Genomic DNA, 18062 nt, shown 5'->3' with positions numbered 1-18062 from the left:
GAGTACCAGGTACAAGGTAATTCTTTGATGCAAAAACTATGTCTCCCATGACCGATGGAAGTGTTCTAGCAACTGAGATAGTCACCTAAAAAATTAAATGTTGCCCATGGCACCATCACTGCACCACTGAAAGAGTTTTGTTGACTTCGTGTTTCCAAACCATCGAGTTATTTCTTCCTTCCTGATCTTTTTGTTCACCAACTTATTTCTGTAAGGAACTGTCCACAGGATCTCAAATCAAGGAATATGCACTGCTGATTTGCTTAAGATCAACTCTTAAAATGTTAACCTTGGGAAGCACAAAATAAGGTTTATCTTTTCCTCATCCTAAGGTGATCACTTTTCTACCTAAAATTCTAAAACACATCCCCAGTGAAGGGATTCCAGAATTATCCAACCTTCATTATTTTCCAAATAAATAAGGAGGTAAGCTGTTCTCTATTCTGAATACATAAATTCACTTAATAATGACAGATGAATTAATGACTGTGTGAAATGACACACACACATCAAAACAGCAGCAATAATGTTTTAGCTTAACCTATATGGAATTTGGGATGCAAAAGGCAAACTTCCTCCAGGGATTTCTAAGCCCTACATGAACATTCATTCATACAGCTGATCAGAAGAACACGTGGTTCTCCAATTACCTAACACATGTAGCATTGGGAAAAAAAGCCAAGCAGGGCACTTGAAATCCAGTGACTACAAAGTGCTCTGAAGAAAGCACACAGGTAGCAGTAGAGGCCAGAAGCTGATACTTACCAGGACTGAAGATAAACTCCTCTGTGTAGGGCTGTGATACTCGTTACCTCAACACAATTATTACCACTACCAAAGTTTACTACAGCTACGTGATTAAACCTACTGGCAACATACTACAAATTATCACAAAGAAATAAGGTTTGTTTACTCCTCATTTCATTGTCAGTGAGTCAGAGTTGATCTTAAACAACAAAAGCCTGACAGCGAAAAACGCTGCCAGCTCTGTCACACTCCTGAAAAAGGAAAGTCAAGGCTCAAATGATTGCGTTGATCTTTGACTGAAACTGTAAAACAAGTCAGGTTCTTCAAAGCCAAACATAACACTGCAACCAACAATAAGGAACCCTTCTGGTTTTTCCACATTATGAATATTTTGATGTCACAAGCTCAGGATATTTTTTAATCATACTAAAAAGGCATGAGCAAGTCAAATGTATATGACCCAGGCCCTTAACCACAGAACTGGTTTTCCTAACTAATGTAGTATTTCCCAGGTGGGTTTTGAATGTCTCCAGAGGAGACTCCACAGCCTCTCTGAACAGCCCTTTCCAGTGTTTAGCTTTTGTTTAACTTCTAGCTTTTCCAGGACAAACATCTATATCAAAACGATTCCCAAAGACTGGAACTAGCTGCCTAGAGAAGTGGTTGAATCCCTACTCCTGGATGCATTTAAAAGCCATCCAGACATGGTGCTCAAGGATATGGTGTAACAGTGGCCCTGGCAGAATTAGATAAAGGTGGGACTTGATGATCTTGAAAGTCTTTTCCAACCAAAATGATTCTGTGATTCCCTCTCCTCTCATCTAAATTCCAGTTTACCAAGAGTTCTTTTTAGTAAGAACTTCAAGGTTTTAAATGGCTTTTAACCAACATGTTTTTCCTCTCACTATTTAAATCTGAACAATTGTTCAGATTTTTTCACTTACTAAACTCCTAAATATCCATACTTTGTTAGTCATATGGAAATCAAACTGCTACCACAAGACCTGAAGACAAAACACTTCACTGGCACAGATCAGAAACTAAAATTCATCCCATGTAGAGACTAACAACCTTAAGACATATTATTTCATGCTCTCAATCAAGTAACAGAAAATACTGAACTCTCTGTTAAGGAGTTATCCTTCATGAACTCCTGATTCTTAGCTCCACCTCTAACATCCTACATAATTCTGCCCATGCTTATTCCACAAACAATTCTACTTAGAAAAAAAGACTACACTCATTGTAAGGAGTTAAGTTTGTCTCACTCTAATAGCCTCAGCATTGTTTACCTTCCCGAAGTGTTTCAGACTGTTGTCCCAGAGGACCACATGCTCCAGGCTGGGTCTCACTGTAAACAGGACTCCAACCAAAATAGCAGATCCTTACGTTTGCCTTTACACTATTATCTGAAGAGGGATCTCTTCTTATCTGCAAGACCATAATCTCCTTGCTGATAGCCAGGGGATGCTGGGATCCACTGGGACAAGGTTTTGTGGACAAGACTCTCCCAAGAAGACTGACACAGCAGTTTCCCAAGGTGTTTTCACACCACTACCATAAGCTCTATGATAACAGCAGCTGATAACCAGACAAGGCTGCAAGTTCTGCGCCCAGGAATGTTACTATGAGACTGGAGTTGGTCCAAATAATGAACCAGGGGACTGGTGCTGACAGCAGTCAAATGAATGGGCACTGCATGACTGCATATGGGACTGAGAAAGGTATAAAACTCAAGAGGCAACTGGCAGAGTTTGAAGATTCCCCATCATCAAGACTTTTAGGGATCAGAAAAACATCTCCCACAGTCTCACCCAGATCCATGGTTGTAATTATCTTTCCTTTTGCTTTCCTACCCTTTGTTTATCTCTTCCTCTTTTCCTCCTGCATATGTAAGCAAAACTAATTCAAGTATTTTTTCCTAAATCAACTACTTGGTTCCATCCAGTGGATCCATAAAAGAACCACTCTTTCTGCAAAATAAAACAGATTGAGACACTCACTAAAACCCTTTCAGTGTATTTTCCAGTGTAATTTTACAATGTATTCACAAGACTTATGCTGCTCCTCATTAAAAATCAGATTCATCAAGGTTAACTTTTTAATTTTAGATATGAATTTACTTGAAATGCAATTTTAACCCATACTAAGTAAACTAATGATAACATGAAGCACAGGCTGTAACCACTCTAGAAGAGAAACGGCAGAAATAAACTGTTAATGACTAGAAAACGGAGCCAGAAACAATGGACAGACAATAGTTTAACTTAACTAATTGGTGCACATCCTCTTCCTCCTACCCTCATATCCAGTAAATTTATCTTGATTATAACTCTATTGGCCAATTCAAGTTTATTTAGCTGCATATCATTCCATTACTGAAGTCAACAGCAAAGTCACTTGGGATTTACAAGTACAGACCATATTTTAATTCCTGGAACAAATCCTAAGCATCCATAAGCCCAGGACTTTTCAGCATTTGACTTCATGAACTAAAAGCTTACTCAGCAGGCATCCAGAAAGTAACAAACTATTTCAGCTAGCTATACCAGCATACTTAGCCTTTTTACATAAGGTTTTGTAACAAGTGCATTGTTTAACATGCAGCAAAAATATACGTGCACTTAACAGGCACTTCCTCTGACCCCTGTTGGTTCAATTAATTCCCACAAGAGAGACAAATGCCTTCAGACCAGTCAGACAACAGATATCCTCACAAATGCCACAGAAAGCCAAAGAATTATGCTGTGAGGAAGTGAACTAAGTTTAAAGCATAAACTGCATTGAGAATCTCCATACTGCTGCATAACCTCCATACTATTGTTAAAGTTGTTTTCAGTAATGTACACTATCACATGCAACACTTCACAGTAAACCAATTTCATGAAATCATATGCTAGACAGAGATGGCATATGCTACCCACCCAGAGTGCTTGCCATTTGCCATTACAAATATCCATCCTTAATTTTCCATGGAACAAAATCTAAATATGAAACCAAGTCAATCATAAACAGCAGGATAAAGTTCTGTATTTTTATTAATGCAAAATACATCAACTTAAAAAATTATCCTAAAGTTCTCTAATATTTTTCATTATGAGAGCTAATCTTCAGAATCAAAAGAGGTGCAGTATTGAATACAAATCTTACATGATCTGAAATGTAAAAAGAGATGTGCTGCATCTCTACCTACTAGTTACATGTCAAGATAATGTGAAGATTACACCATTCGGTGATCATCCAGGTAGTTCACAGGATGATAAGAGTTGGAAAGGACCTCTAGAGATCTTTGTATCCAACCTGCCTGCCAGAGCAGGACCATATAACCTAGCACAGGTTACACGGGAACATATCCAGATGGGTCTTGAAAGTTTCCAGAGAAGGAGACTCTACAACCTCTCTGGGGAACCTGTTTCAGCGCTCTGTGACCCTTACAGTAAAGAAGTTCTTCTTAATTATTAGTTTGGGTCATCATTCAAAGACAAAATTGTTCATTCATCCTCCTTTGTTCTCTATGCTGGACTAGAAATTCCTTGAACAAATGACTGAGCTGAAGAACTGAAACTAAGATACACAGTTCTTAACAAATTCAAGTCAAATTCACTCATACTCCAGCACAATTCCAATCTTTGCTGTGCACTCATGGCTCAAGTGTAAGAATGAGCCATTTCACTAGCTATAGTAGAAAAGCAGATGCCATGACACTGTCTTTATCAAAAAATCACTCAGTGTAGCAATGTCTCCCAAGTAGACTGTAGAAAACATGGCCCACCTGTACAACTACAGGCAATGTACAACTGATAAAGGCAGAAGTAACAGCACGAGAGAAGAAAGCTCACAGGGGGAGCTATCCGAGAACAGTTTTGCCCAAGTTTTTTACCACATATGCACATTCCAGTGCTGTTCCAGGAATACTGCCTGTTTTCTGGCCAGAATGCTACATATACTTCCTTACAATCATGTGATGGTTTGGGTGTTCCCTGCCCCCCCACACTTTAGAAATTACCCAGACTAGACTCAGCCAGCTCTGGGAATACAAATGAAGCTATTTATTTACAGCTAACACAATATACAAGCAGATATTTACAGTATATACAGCTATAGACAGAAATAGACAAGGTAAAAGGGAATACAGAAGCACAACAGCCCTCCCAGAAACCTGAGTCCCCAGGAAAGGCTCCCAACCACCCCTGCACCTTCCCCCTGCCCCTCTCAACCTTGCCCCAGGCCTAAAGAAGAATAGAGGTTCAGCCAAGAGGTTATGAAGCAAAGGTGGGTTAGTCCAAATGGAAGGTGAGGTTAGGGAGATGCAGTTCAGTCAGAAGCCCAAGGCAGAGTGAGTGAAAAATGGTGAGAGTGTTCTCTAATGTTTTCCTTTCTTCTTCAGCAAGACTCTGAGGGGAGCAGACATCACCATTGTTTTCCTTTCACAGCCTATGATCTAGTTCTTCTCACCAAAACATTCTACCCTGCTTCAAACTAGCACAGATCAAGATTCATTGAAAGCAAAGAGATTACTTGCTTATAATACTATGAATAAATGAAAAGTACAGGAATCAAATTAAGAATTCCAAAATGCTTATATGTATATGCAGCACCTTTTACACTAAATACTAAAAATTTCACAGTATGTAGTTCAGCTTAAGGAGAGAGATCACAGAATCATAAAATCAACCAGGTTGGAAGAGACCTCCAAGATCATCCAGCCCAACCTAGCACTCAGCTCTATCCAGTCAACTAGACCATGGCACTATGAGCCTCATCCAGGCTTTGCTTCAGCATCTGCAGGGACCACCTCCCTGGGCATCCCATTCCAATGCCAATCACTCTCTCTGTGAAGAACTCTGTCCTAAGATGCAGCCTAGATCTCCCCTGGCACAACTTGAGACTGTGTCCCCTTGTTCTGTTGCTGGTTGCCTGGCAGAAGAGACCAATCCCACCTGGCTACAACTTCCCTTCAGGTAGTTGTAAACAGCAACGAGGTCACCCCTGAGCCTCTTCTTCTCCAGGCTGCACACCCCCAGCTCCTTTAGCCTCTCCTCATAGGGCTTGTGTAATAAACAAACAAAAATAAACAAATCCCAAATCATTAGGGTTTGTTTTTTTAATTAACTAGCAAGTTTATGGAGGCTCAAACCCTGGAAGTGTTGAATGGGGTCATGTTGGATGGGGCCTAGAGCAAGTCTAGTAGCCATCCCTGCCCATGGCAGATGGCTTAGAACTACATGATCTTTAAGGTCCCTTCCAAACCAAACCACTCTGGTTCTTAATGAACTAAGTGAACAGGTGATAGTTGGAAATGCAAGTCTATTTTGGTCATAACCAAGATAGATGATGACATAAGCATATATGGTCAAATGCACCATAGTTAAATAGTCAAAAGATACATGATGTCATGTATGAGTTTTTCAATTAATACAGGAGAATATTTTTTCTTAGTCAGTAACACATTATTGATTTGCCTTATGCAGACTTCACTGAATATTAAAAACTGTGAGAAACTTATGTATAAAGAGAAAAGAAAAAGAAAACCAGAATTCACCTTTAGGCAGAACACAGTCATGCAACATTCATCCTCTGCACCCAGTCAACTAACTGGAACTAAATTCAGATGTAGCTACTCCCATCCAGTACAGTGTTGGGGTTTATTTGCTTATTTTTAGTGGCAGGTATTTCCTTCTACATTCCTTGCCAAATGTCACTTGACAGGATCTGACAATGTGTTCAAGGGCAGCCACTCACAGTTACCTGCCCCTCCCCACCATCTATGTACAGAAGAGCATTTCGAATGACAACTTAACTGGGCAGAAGGAAACAGAAGTACACTTTCAATTTCACCTCATCACTGCCATTCTCTCTAGACCTAGTGCAGATAGATCTCTGCTATTCCATCATCAACATGCAGCTGGGTCACTGCACAAGAGGCAGCTATTCCAGATTTGATGTCAGATCTTTTCTAAGAGAGATCACACAGCAGTTCTCAAGATGTGTTCAGAATCATAGAATCATAGAATCAACCAGGTTGGAAGAGACCTCCAAGATCATCTAGTCCAACCTATCACCCAGCCCTAACCAATCAACTAGACCATGGCACTAAGTGCCTCAGCCAGGCTTTTCTTGAACACCCCCAGGGACAGTGCCTCCACCACCTCCCTGGGCAGCCCATTCCAATGGGAAATCACTCTCTCTGTGGAGAACTTCTTCCTAATATCCAGCTTATACCTACCCTGGCACAACTTGAGACTGTGTCCCCTTGTTCTATTGCTGGTTGCCTGGGAGAAGAGGCCACCCCCCACCTGGCTACAATGTCCCTTCAGGTAGTTGTAGACAGTAATAAGATCACCCCTGAGCCTCCTCTTCTCCAGGCTAAACAAGCCCAGCTCCCTCAACCTCTCCTCATAGGATTTGTGCTCCAGGCCCCTCACCAGCTTTGTTGCCCTTCTCTGGACATGTTCCAGCACCTCAACATCTTTCTTGAATTGAGGGGCCCAGAACTGGACACAACTCAAGATGTGGCCTGAGCAGTGCTGAGTACAGGGGCAGAATAACCTCCCTTGTCCTGCTGGCCACACTGCTCCTGATGCAGGCCAGGATGCCATTGGCTCTCTTGGCCACCTGGGCACACTGCTGGCTCATCTTCAGCTTACTGTCTATCAGTACCCCCAGGTCCCTTTCCTCCTGACTGCTCTCCAGCCACTCAGTCTCCAGCCTATAGCGCTGCAAAGAAGCCTTTCCACTGCCTGGAACACAAGTTTCTTCTGATTATGGGAAGTGAGACACTTCCTGCTTGTTGCATTTACCTCTGCTTGTGCTCACTCACCATTCTCTCATCTTGCCACAAAAATTAAGTATACATGAGTCCATATTTCAAAATAAATTATTTTTTCAATATTATCTGCTACATATTTTTGTGAACTAGTAAAACTAGAAAGGAATAATCAGTATATGCTTTCTGTATAAATGAGAATTTACAACAAAAATTCAAGGAGGTGAATATTTGGCCTGTTAGCTGTGACTACTTAATACACTGTACATAAAGATTATGGGATAAACCAAACTTCAAAAGGTTTTGTCGCAAGCAGCACATGTATCAGTTCTCAGTCTACAAAAAACCCACAAACACATATATAAAAGAACTGCCTAGTAATGTATTTGAATTTATTAATTTTTCCCCATACTGTGTGTATTTATTAGCACCATAGGCATATGTGTAAATGATGTAAATTAAAAATGAGTCAGGCCTGAAGGAGAAAACGCTATGCTACTGACTCATGAATAACTGAAAGCCAAGCAAGGCTCCCACATATTTTTGTTTAATATGTGGTTCCCATAGAAATAATGAGCTGTATATGCTGCAGGTGTTCAAGTCCCCATTCTGAAAACCTGCTGGGGGCAGATGTGACTGAGTTAGAAGGCAGAAGGGCTCTGCAGCGGGACCTTGACCGCCTGGACAGATGGGCAGAGTCCAATGGGATGGGGTTCAATAGCTCCAAGTGCAGGGTGCTGCACTTTGGCTACAACAACCCCATGCAGAGATACAGGCTGGGGTCGGAGTGGCTGGAGACCAGCCAGACAGAGAGGAATCTGGGGGTACTGACTGATACCCACCTGAAGATGAGCCAGCAGTGTGCCCAGGTGGCCAAGAGAGCCAGTGGCATCCTGGCCTGCATCAGCAATGGTGTGGTCAGCAGGAGCAGGGAGGTCATTCTGCCCCTGTACTCTGCACTCGTTAGACCACACCTTGAGTACTGTGTTCAGTTCTGGGCCCCCCAGTTTAGGAGGGACATTGAGATGCTTGAGCGTGTCCAGAGAAGGGCAACGAGGCTGGGGAGAGCCTTGAGCACAGCCCTATGAGGAGAGGCTGAGGGAGCTGGGATTGGTTAGCCTGGAGAAGAGGAGGCTCAGGGGAGACCTTATTGCTGTCTACAACTACCTGAGCGGAGGCTGTGGCCAGGAGGAGGTTGCTCTCTTCTCTCAGGTGGCCAGCACCAGAACAAGAGGACACAGCCTCAGGCTGCGCCAGAGGAAATTTAGGCTGGAGGTGAGGAGAAAGTTCTTCCCTGAGAGAGTCATTGGACACTGGAATGGGCTGCCCGGGGAGGTGGTGGAGTCGCCGTCCCTGGGGCACTTCAAGGCAAGGTGGGACGTGGCACTTGGTGCCATGGTCTGGCCTTGAGCTCTGTGGTAAAGGGTTGGACTTGATGATCTGTGAGGTCTCTTCCAACCCTGATGATACTGTGATACTGTGATAAGTTTTATAGGAAGCAGGACATGCAAAATGAGCTTAAGTATCAACTGGGAGCCACTGTTGTCACTAAAGAAATTCATAACCCCATTACTCACCCCAGCACAATTATCAAATAACCTGGCAAGTTTACACCAAAAGAAGTATATTAAATGTTTACTTGTATTTCTCCCATCAGCATTCATACTTTTCTCCAATTTCTTTTACATGACTTGTTACTTAACATGTCTAAATTACTTTTCATTCCCCCCATTTAACATGTTCTGTGATTTAAAATAATATTTTACAGTCCTGTATTAGCTGTGATTATAAAATATGGGTTCTAACTAGAGCTTCCCCTTTGAGTTGCTGTTTGGCCTTGAGTAAGACACCTCCCTCTTACCTGATAATGACTACTGCTATTTTCTTGTACAGATGAAAGGCTCCACAAAAATGCTAAATGTTAATTGTGAATACTCTAGATAATGTTTAGCCAAGAAGGTACAAGAAATCAAAGTACCACTTTAATGCTGAATCCTCTCCTACAGATTTACAGCACAGCAAGCTTGTTGACACCAGAATGACTAGGAAATAAACGTGAACCACAACATCGCAGGTTTTGAAATCTCTGCTTTGAACTAAAAAAGGTCAAATTTACATTTGGAAGGCCAGTGGAAACACTGACAAATTCCTTAAAAGCAGAGAATATAACAACTGATCATAATTTAAGAAAATAATCTTAATTTTGAGTCTTAATCATAGAATCAACCAGGTTGGAAGAGACCTCCAAGATCATCCAGTCCAACCTAGCATCCAGCCCTAGCCAGTCAACCAGACCATGGCACCAAGTGCCTCAGCCAGGCTTTGCTTGAAGATCTCCAGGGACAGTGCCTCCACCACCTCCTGGGCAGCCCATTCCAATGCCAATCACTCTCTCTGTGAAGAACTTCCTCCTAACATCCAGCCTATACTTTCCCCGGAACAACTTGAGACTGTGTCTCCTTGTTCTATTGCTGGTTGCCTGGGAGAAGAGGCCACCTCCCACCTGGCTACAATGTTCCTTCAAGTAGACAGCAATGAGGTCACCCCTGAGCCTCCTCTTCTCCAGGCTGCACACCCCCAGCTCCCTCAGCCTCTCCTCATAGGGTTCGTGCTCCAGGCCCCTCACCAGCTTTGTCGCCCTTCTCTGGACACCTTCCAGCACCTCAACATCTCTCTTGAATTGAGGGGCCCAGAACTGGACACAGCATTCAAGGTGTGGCCTGAGCAGTGTTGAGTACAGGGGCAGAAGAACCTCCCTTGTCCTACTGGCCACACTGTTCCTGATGCAGGCCAGGATGCCACTGGCTCTCCTGGCCATCTGGGCACACTCCTGGCTCATCTTCAGCCTACTATCTATCAGTAGCCCCAGGTCCCTCTCTGCCTGGCTGCTCTCCAGCCACTCAGTCCCCAGTCTGTAGCACTGCCTGGGGTTGTTGTGGCCAAAGTGCAGAACCCTGCACTTGGCCTTGTTAAATCTCATTCCGTTGGCCTCTGCCCACCCATCCAGGCTGTCCAGGTCCCTCTGCAGGGCTCTCCTACCTTCCAACAGATCAACACCTGCTAGTTGGGGAAACCCAGAAAACACATCTACAGTTTTAAACTCTGCAACATATTATACTGCAGTAAGTAAAATATAGTTAGTAGAATATAGGTAGATCCTCATCCAAATATAGATGTTGCCTTGCTATGAACAATGATAGAAGGGGAAAAAAAGATGTTGGAACAAAAACTGTGTATATCCGCATCATATAGGATGCAAGAATTGCTAGTCATATCCACCAGTGTTAACAGAAAATTTCAGGATCCAAATACAATCATATTCATCAACACCATGTGTGATTAATATTTTTTGAAGTGGGCATCGTTCTGGTAAATCAAATTTGGGTTTGATAAATCCAAAGCACAGCAGATAAGAAGGAAGCATCAGCGGTGCTCAGGTAACTACAATACTTTAAGCTTTTCTTAACAGTTCAGGAAAGAGTGCTGCTAATGAGAGTCAGGAAACAGATTATAAATACAACACTGTAATTATTTTTTTGGAATTACATACTTCCATGAATAATGACAACACACAGCTATATAAAATTACATATGAACAAAAAAAAATATTAGGGGGCAGGATACTCAGGATCAGCACCATGAACTCTAATGAACTGACAAAAATTCAAGGAACTCCACAATATGGTGATTATTAGGCAACTGGAAATTCTTTTTAACTCCCTTTAAAACATCTGCTGTTCACCACTCTAAGTGACAAAACAATGGCCTGGATGACAATTCTTAGGATTGTCAGGTACAGTTCTTACAATAACATCAGCCTGAAGCTGAAATGCCAAAAATGCACTTCTACAGTCCTAGAAAACATCTTTAAAGCTTTCAAAAAGCTGCTCACGGTCTTGAAATTCAAGTCTATTCTCAGTACACACCACAGAGCTATACTTCTTCCTAACAGAAAAAAGAAAAGGCCAAAAGTTCATTTATGTAGAAGCTAGAGATTAAATAAAAATCCCAGTTATTATCAAGCAGGCATAAGAAACATTGTTCAGACATGCATTACATGATGTTCAGAAGCAAGGTATACTAGCTATATGTGGGTCTAAGGGTTAAATAAGGCAGTTGACTCAGAAGGTGGTGACAGCAGAGGTCTGCTACAGACCACCAGCTCAAACCAGAGAATAGCAGGATTTTGTTGGAAGCCCATATTTGCAAAGTGCTGAAAGAAAAATGCCAAACTGAAGTCTTTGATAATGAAACATGACATCCCAGGATTTTAGGTAGCCAACAGTAAAAACACCACTTTATAAATTACTAGCAAGAGTTATCTAACAATGCTCATCATAACTGACACAGAAATTGTCGTGTACCCCACTATGACAGCTAAAATGTGTCTAAGTCACTGGACTAAAAGCTGGGGATAGTCTAAGAATTATTCATCACGACCAGATTACACAGCCAGATACAATTAACAACATCTATGGAAACATATGATGCACAAACATGTTCATAGTCCTGGGGTTTCAGAATTTCTGTATCTGAAAAGCATTGTGAACAAAATAGTTTGAGAAGAAAGATCTCAGACAGGAAAACATGAAGTGAAGATATCCATAAGAAAGTTTTTATCTATCATCAGGCTACAGCTAACGGAGAACAGTTTGGGCTACAGTTCACCCTGGTGGTTCAAAACCTGATGTCTTCTATAAGTAGAAGGAAGTGTAAGGGGGTGGGGGCATCGGGGGGAGAAATGGCAACAAGACCAACAATGTAGAAAAGGGAAGGCTAGATCAACATCAACATAAATTAGAACTACTGAGTGTAGAAACTGAGTGACCCTGGAGGTCTTCAAGAAAAGACTGGATGAGGCACTTAGCGCCATGGTTTAGTTGACTGGGGCTGGGGGACAGGTTGGACTGGATGATCTTGGAGGTCTCTTCCAACCTGGTTGATTCTATGATTCAATGACATAAAACATCCTCATATGACACAACCAAGAGTGTTAGTAACAAACACTACCTCAGCAACAGCAAAGGTCCACAACTAGACAGAGGTGGCACAAGTGTTAAAAATCTTAAGGAAAAAAAAAAACCCAAAAATATTCTAACCCCACTTTCATTCTATAGTTGGAAAACCTCAAAATGGTATAATCGTATCACATTATATTGATTTTCTTCCCAACTCATTTGTTAAACAGATGTTCCAGATCAGATGTTAAAAAAACATTGAGATAAACACTTTAAATCAGCATGCTTGTTAAACTTATCTGAGAGTACCAGAGTAGTCAGCCCAGCAAATCTATGATCTGTTGATGCTCTTTTAAACTTAATGTATTTTAAAAACTTTATCTGTCTTTAAATGCTAGGGACTGCCATCATGCAGGAAGAGTGAAAACAGTGTCAAAGGGACAAATCAAGTTTTAAGGCAGTCTGATATGATAGAGAATTCAGATGAGATAGCAAGAACCACTAAAAGACAGATGCATTCAAATGTATTCAAACAATAATTGCATGCCTTATTTTTAAATAGTGGAAAAGATGAATCACTGAAACAAGCCATCCAGAGAAATGGTAGATTCTCAGTATCTTATAAAATAAAAAAGCTTAGTCAACTAGAAGTTCAGAAGACAAACCCGTTGAGACAAAAAACGATGCTGCAATGCTTAAGGTGAAACGTTCACGCATTACAAGAGATTTGATCCCCATTCCAAATGCACTACAACATGATGTAGTACTAAATTCAAGTGAACTTAAGCAGAGACATGAATCTTTCACATACATACAGCTAGATTAATTAGTAGTGTGGTGAATAAACCCAAAATAACTATTAGCCAGCCCGTTAAGAGAATAAAAGACCCCTCAAAATAAGTAGTACAGAAGGAAAATGATGAGGCTTTTTAAACAGAACACAGGATATCATCGTACTGTCTCTTTTCTGCTGCATTCAGTTCAACATCAGTGAGATGTGATTCTTCCTATTATTTTCAAACAATTTCCAACCAGACTTCAGGTTGTGTTATGAATCAGTGCTTTTGGGAAATCTACACTTAACCATCAACAGAGGCCCAAATGCCCATTTTCGTTCTGTTTAGTAATTCATAAACCTTATCCATCTAAAATATGCTAAATGTTGAATATTTGTCTCCGAGTCTGGAAGCGGTTTGACTAAATGCTCCAGTTTGGCACTTGCTTCTTATCTCAACTCTCAGAGTATACATATGGTCAACTGTTTCTCCTCAAAGACTCACAGAGAAATTCCCATATGAGTAATCATAGAATCAACCAGATTGGAAGAGACGTCCAAGATTATCCAGTCCAACCTAGCACCCAGCCCTAGCCAGTTAACCAGACCATGGCACTAAGTGCCCCATCCAGTCTTTCCTTGAACAACTCCAGGGATGGTGACTCCACCACCTCCCTGGGCAGCCCATTCCAATGGCAAATCACCCTCTCTGTGAAGAACTTCCTCCTAACATCCAGCCTATACTTCCCCTGGCACAACTTGAGACTGTCCCCCCTTGTTCTGCTGGTGGTTCATGCCTCTATTCAACATTAATAAATCGAATAAGAATTATCAGATTATAATGCTATCCAATACAGATCTCAAACTCTGCATCATTTTCAAGTCCTTATTTTTTGAAAGTATGTGAATGCAGAGGGTATGGCATCAGAAAAACAATTTACATTTGGATAACTTATACAACATTCTTAAGTAAACTACAGACCATAGTTAACAACCTTCCTAAAAACTGGAAATTGTGACAGCTATGCTGCTTCTTTTGCAGGTGAGAAAAAAAGAGTTTAAGCTCCAGCAATGTAACAACCAAACACAGGAAAAAACTCTTTCTATCACATCTAACAGCTCTCTTACTCAGAAAGTACAACTCAGTCAAAGATCCATGTTTTTATAGACTACAGATTGAACTGCTCTGGGCACTTTCCTATGCTAGATGAAAAAGCACACAAAACTTATTGCTTTCTTACTACCCAGCAGTGCAGAGTCTAAGTCAAACAGTTTAGGTAACATACCACATTTGCACTCTGCAGACATCACTGGCTCCTGATCCAAAATGCTCTTACACATGCTAATCAACAAAGCCTCAAATGGACTAGGAACTGATTATCTTAGAAACTGTTTCTTCTCCACAATTCTCTGCAACAGCTGTTGTCAATTACAGCAGCATACCTAACAGTTTAAGACAAAACTCCTAAGGATGGAGCACAACTTCCTAAGACTTCATCAACAAAATTCCTTTCAGGGCAAAATGTAAATCACTTCTTTGCATAGTCCTTCCCAGTGAAAACTGAAGCTGTAATAGTAACAACCCAGAGACAGCAAAGACGATTCCCACATTAGCATAAATCATAGGCAGGCCGAGAACGTGTAACACATCTCCACCACATCACATTACTCTTACACATTAACACAAAGTACCAAAGTCCAAAAGATGCAAGCACAAACAAAGGAGAAAAGAACAATGTCTGAGTAAAACTCACACTGTAATGCAAAGAAGGAAAAATGTGACAGGAATGTTTTCACTTACACCTTCCAAAGGTACCTGCCACCCTGACAGGCAGCACAGTGTTTTAAGAATAGCTCTGAACCACCTCTGTATGAAAAATGAGTTTTGCAGATACTGCTGCAGAAACTGAAAAACTTTGTGAAAATTCCAGTTTGTGGCTTTCTTTGGATTTCCAGGAAGTTAAAAAAAAATAAAATGTTCAATAATCTCATCCCTTTAACTCATAAACAAAGCTCCTACTCAGGCCTTATCTAGTCTCCTTCACATCCACAAAGCTGGAGAACTGATTCTTGTCTTCATCTCATCAACAAAAGGATGTGAAAGATTAGTAATTTTTGAAATGGTCATTACTCATGGGAGTTTACCAAACCTGCAGTATCTAAATGATGAAGCCATCATAAAATATAGGGGGGGGGAGGGGGGAGATGTACTGTCTTTACAGTACACACAGAAGTGCTCATGGTCTCATACTTAGTTATGAAGTTCATTATGTAGTTTCATACTTCATACACCCATTGTGGCCTCAGCTACTGATGTCAAGCAAGTAAAAGATTTTAAAACCTAACAATTTCCTCGGAGTAGGCTGTGTCTAATTCTGTGTTTACCTGATAGGGTCACAACACAACCTTAACCATAACAATGGCTACGATTATGAGTCTAGATATGGCTTTTAGGGTAACAGCATGGGCCATGTGTTAGTGAAAATAAAGTGTGGCAACTTTTAATTCACAACTGTGTTAAGTCAGTTCACGTACACACACAGAGAGAAAAGTCAGGTTTAAAAACCAGAAACCAGTATCATCCACAAACAATGTGTCATTACCCAGTTTTAGCTCTTAAGATATTTCAACTTTCAACTGCAAAGGTAACACTGGATGATAATTCAGAGCAGTGCGATCTAGGGTTCACAACCCTCGAATTCCTTAAAACATTTTCAACACTAACTATTAGTCCACATCTATTTGGGTTATATTTTTGAAGCTTTTGTTTTCGCAGCGGAGGCATTGTTAGTAAATAACCGGTATGTGGAAAGTAACAAGACCGACAAAGGACACCTTTAATGACGTTTCAGTGGCCTTAAATTGAATACTCTCTCACGCAGTGTTTTGTAACCGAGTGTGAGAGCACTTTTTAAGTAAAAGGAGGCAGGAGTATGGAGAGAAAAGTGGTTCATGGATACCGCCGACCTGAGTGACAGAACTAGAAGCGCATTTGTGCCTTCCATGCCCCGTCTCAGTACATTTTGGAACAGGTTTCTTTCACTTTCGTTGAGTATATAGCACTGAAACAATGATATGTCAATAGGATAGCAAAACTATTCCTTTAAAGCAGACCATCGCGCCTCCAGGGTGTGCAGTATGTAGAGCTATTGCTGGGTACGGCACAGCAGCCTGAGAGTGCAAAACACTCAGAAAACTAAAATGTCAAAACTGCAACCTCTGCACTGGAAATCCAGACCTGTACCCCACTTGAACTACTGTATCCAGAAGAAAAACAAGTGTGACAGTTAAACATCTCCCACTGATGGCAATAAGCTGGACAGCTTGCACAGACTGAGTCAGAGAGGCGACAACAGAGAGGAAGAGAGGCTCTAGGGCAGGAAAACACCAAGGAAACCAAGCTTCTAAAAACTGTTTCTCAAGGCCTAAAGGGAAAAAAAAATCCAAACTCATTAAGACCTTAATTTCCCTCTTCAGCCGCCAGAATTAACAATAATGTTTTAAAAGGAAAAAAAGTCCTGATGGGGAAACCTTACGATAAACCTGCCTCTTCCTCCCTCCCTGCTTTCACCTCCCAGAAACAAGGCTCTGGCTCCAGAGATCGCTACTGGGGAGCACCTGCCCATAACACACCCTAGGCCGAGCATCTGGCCGCCGCCGGCTACCGTGGATAGCCCCCCGGGAAGAAGCATGAAGGCCGAGAAGCGACGGCGGCCCGGTGCGCGCAGGCCTCACCGCCCCTGCCAGCCCCACTGCTGCCCGCTGACGGCCGGGGGCGGCGGAATCAGCAGCCGCCGCAGCTGGGGTGAGGCCGGGGGCGGAGGCGGCGCACTTTGACTGCAGGGCGGCCGGTGGGGAGGGGGGCAAGCGGGTTAAGGGGAGCAGATGCTCTGGGGCTGGTTTTACCTGCTGCTGCTGCTGCCTGCAGTGGCATGAAGATCTGGCTCAGCCTCTCTCTCTTTCTCTCTCTCTCTCCCTCCCCGCCTCCCTCCCTCCTTCCCTCCCTCCCTCCCTGCGAGGTACACACACGCCCGCGCCGGCCCGGAGCCCTGCGGAGGACGCGGGGCAGGGGGAGGTGAGGGAGGCCCGGGGAAAGGAACGGGAAGGAAAAGGGAAGGACTCCCCGGCCGCACGCGGGAACGCGCGGTGGCGCCGCCCCCCCAGCCCCGCTCCTTTCGCGCAGGCGCTCGCAGCTCCGTGCGCCCGCGGCTGCCCACACATGCCCGCCGCACCGCGCCTGCGCCCGCAGCCCGCGCTGGGCGGCCGCCAAGTCGGGCAGTGTGTGGGCATCCCTCGGCGGGGTCGGGGTGGAAGTGTCAGGGGAAGGGCAGGAGCGAGGGCGTCTTCTTGTCGGGCCGTCGTACTCCTCGTGAGCAGCGGCGGGCGGCAGCAAAAAGACGCTGGGATTTTCTGATGTCGGGAGGGTTCCCTTTGGTTCTTGGCGTTTCACTCTCTGAGGAAGCCCGAGGCGCTTTTCACCTAAAGGCTACTCGGAATGAGGTGTCTTGTCACGCAAGGCGGCGGTGAGGAGGGAAATAGCTTAAAAGGAGGGAATGTGACGTGAACCTATAAGGTGGTTGCTCCCCGAAAGCGACGGCCACGTTCAGCCCGCTTGCAAGGCGTGTGGAAGGCGGACAGCGGAGGTGTGGAAATGGGCCGCGCCGGGCGCCGTTTGCCTGGGCACACCCGGCCAAGTACTCGGCGATGCAAGGGTACTGTAGTACTTCACCGGTGACAAACAAATTTGCAAGGCGAGCTTGGATCGCTGGCGTGCATTTAATACCAGCTTAACCAGAGCGATCCGCTCTCGACAGCC

General features: G+C 43.0%; 1 protein-coding gene across 2 annotated transcripts in view; it reads right to left on the bottom strand.

Annotated features, from left to right (window-relative positions):
- TBC1D5 (TBC1 domain family member 5) overlaps positions 1 to 17222 on the bottom strand; it is a 407277-nt gene extending 390055 nt beyond the window's left edge. For both annotated transcript variants that reach the window (XM_064166927.1, XM_064166928.1), the window contains exon 1: positions 17153 to 17222. The gene's annotated coding sequence lies outside the window, so the exon portion shown is untranslated. The remainder of the gene's footprint in view (positions 1 to 17152) is intronic.
- Positions 17223 to 18062: the final 840 nt, after the last annotated feature.

Source organism: Pogoniulus pusillus, chromosome 28, assembly GCF_015220805.1.
Source record: "Pogoniulus pusillus isolate bPogPus1 chromosome 28, bPogPus1.pri, whole genome shotgun sequence".
NCBI lineage: Eukaryota > Metazoa > Chordata > Aves > Piciformes > Lybiidae > Pogoniulus > Pogoniulus pusillus.
This window is presented reverse-complemented; position numbering and strand designations above follow the sequence as displayed.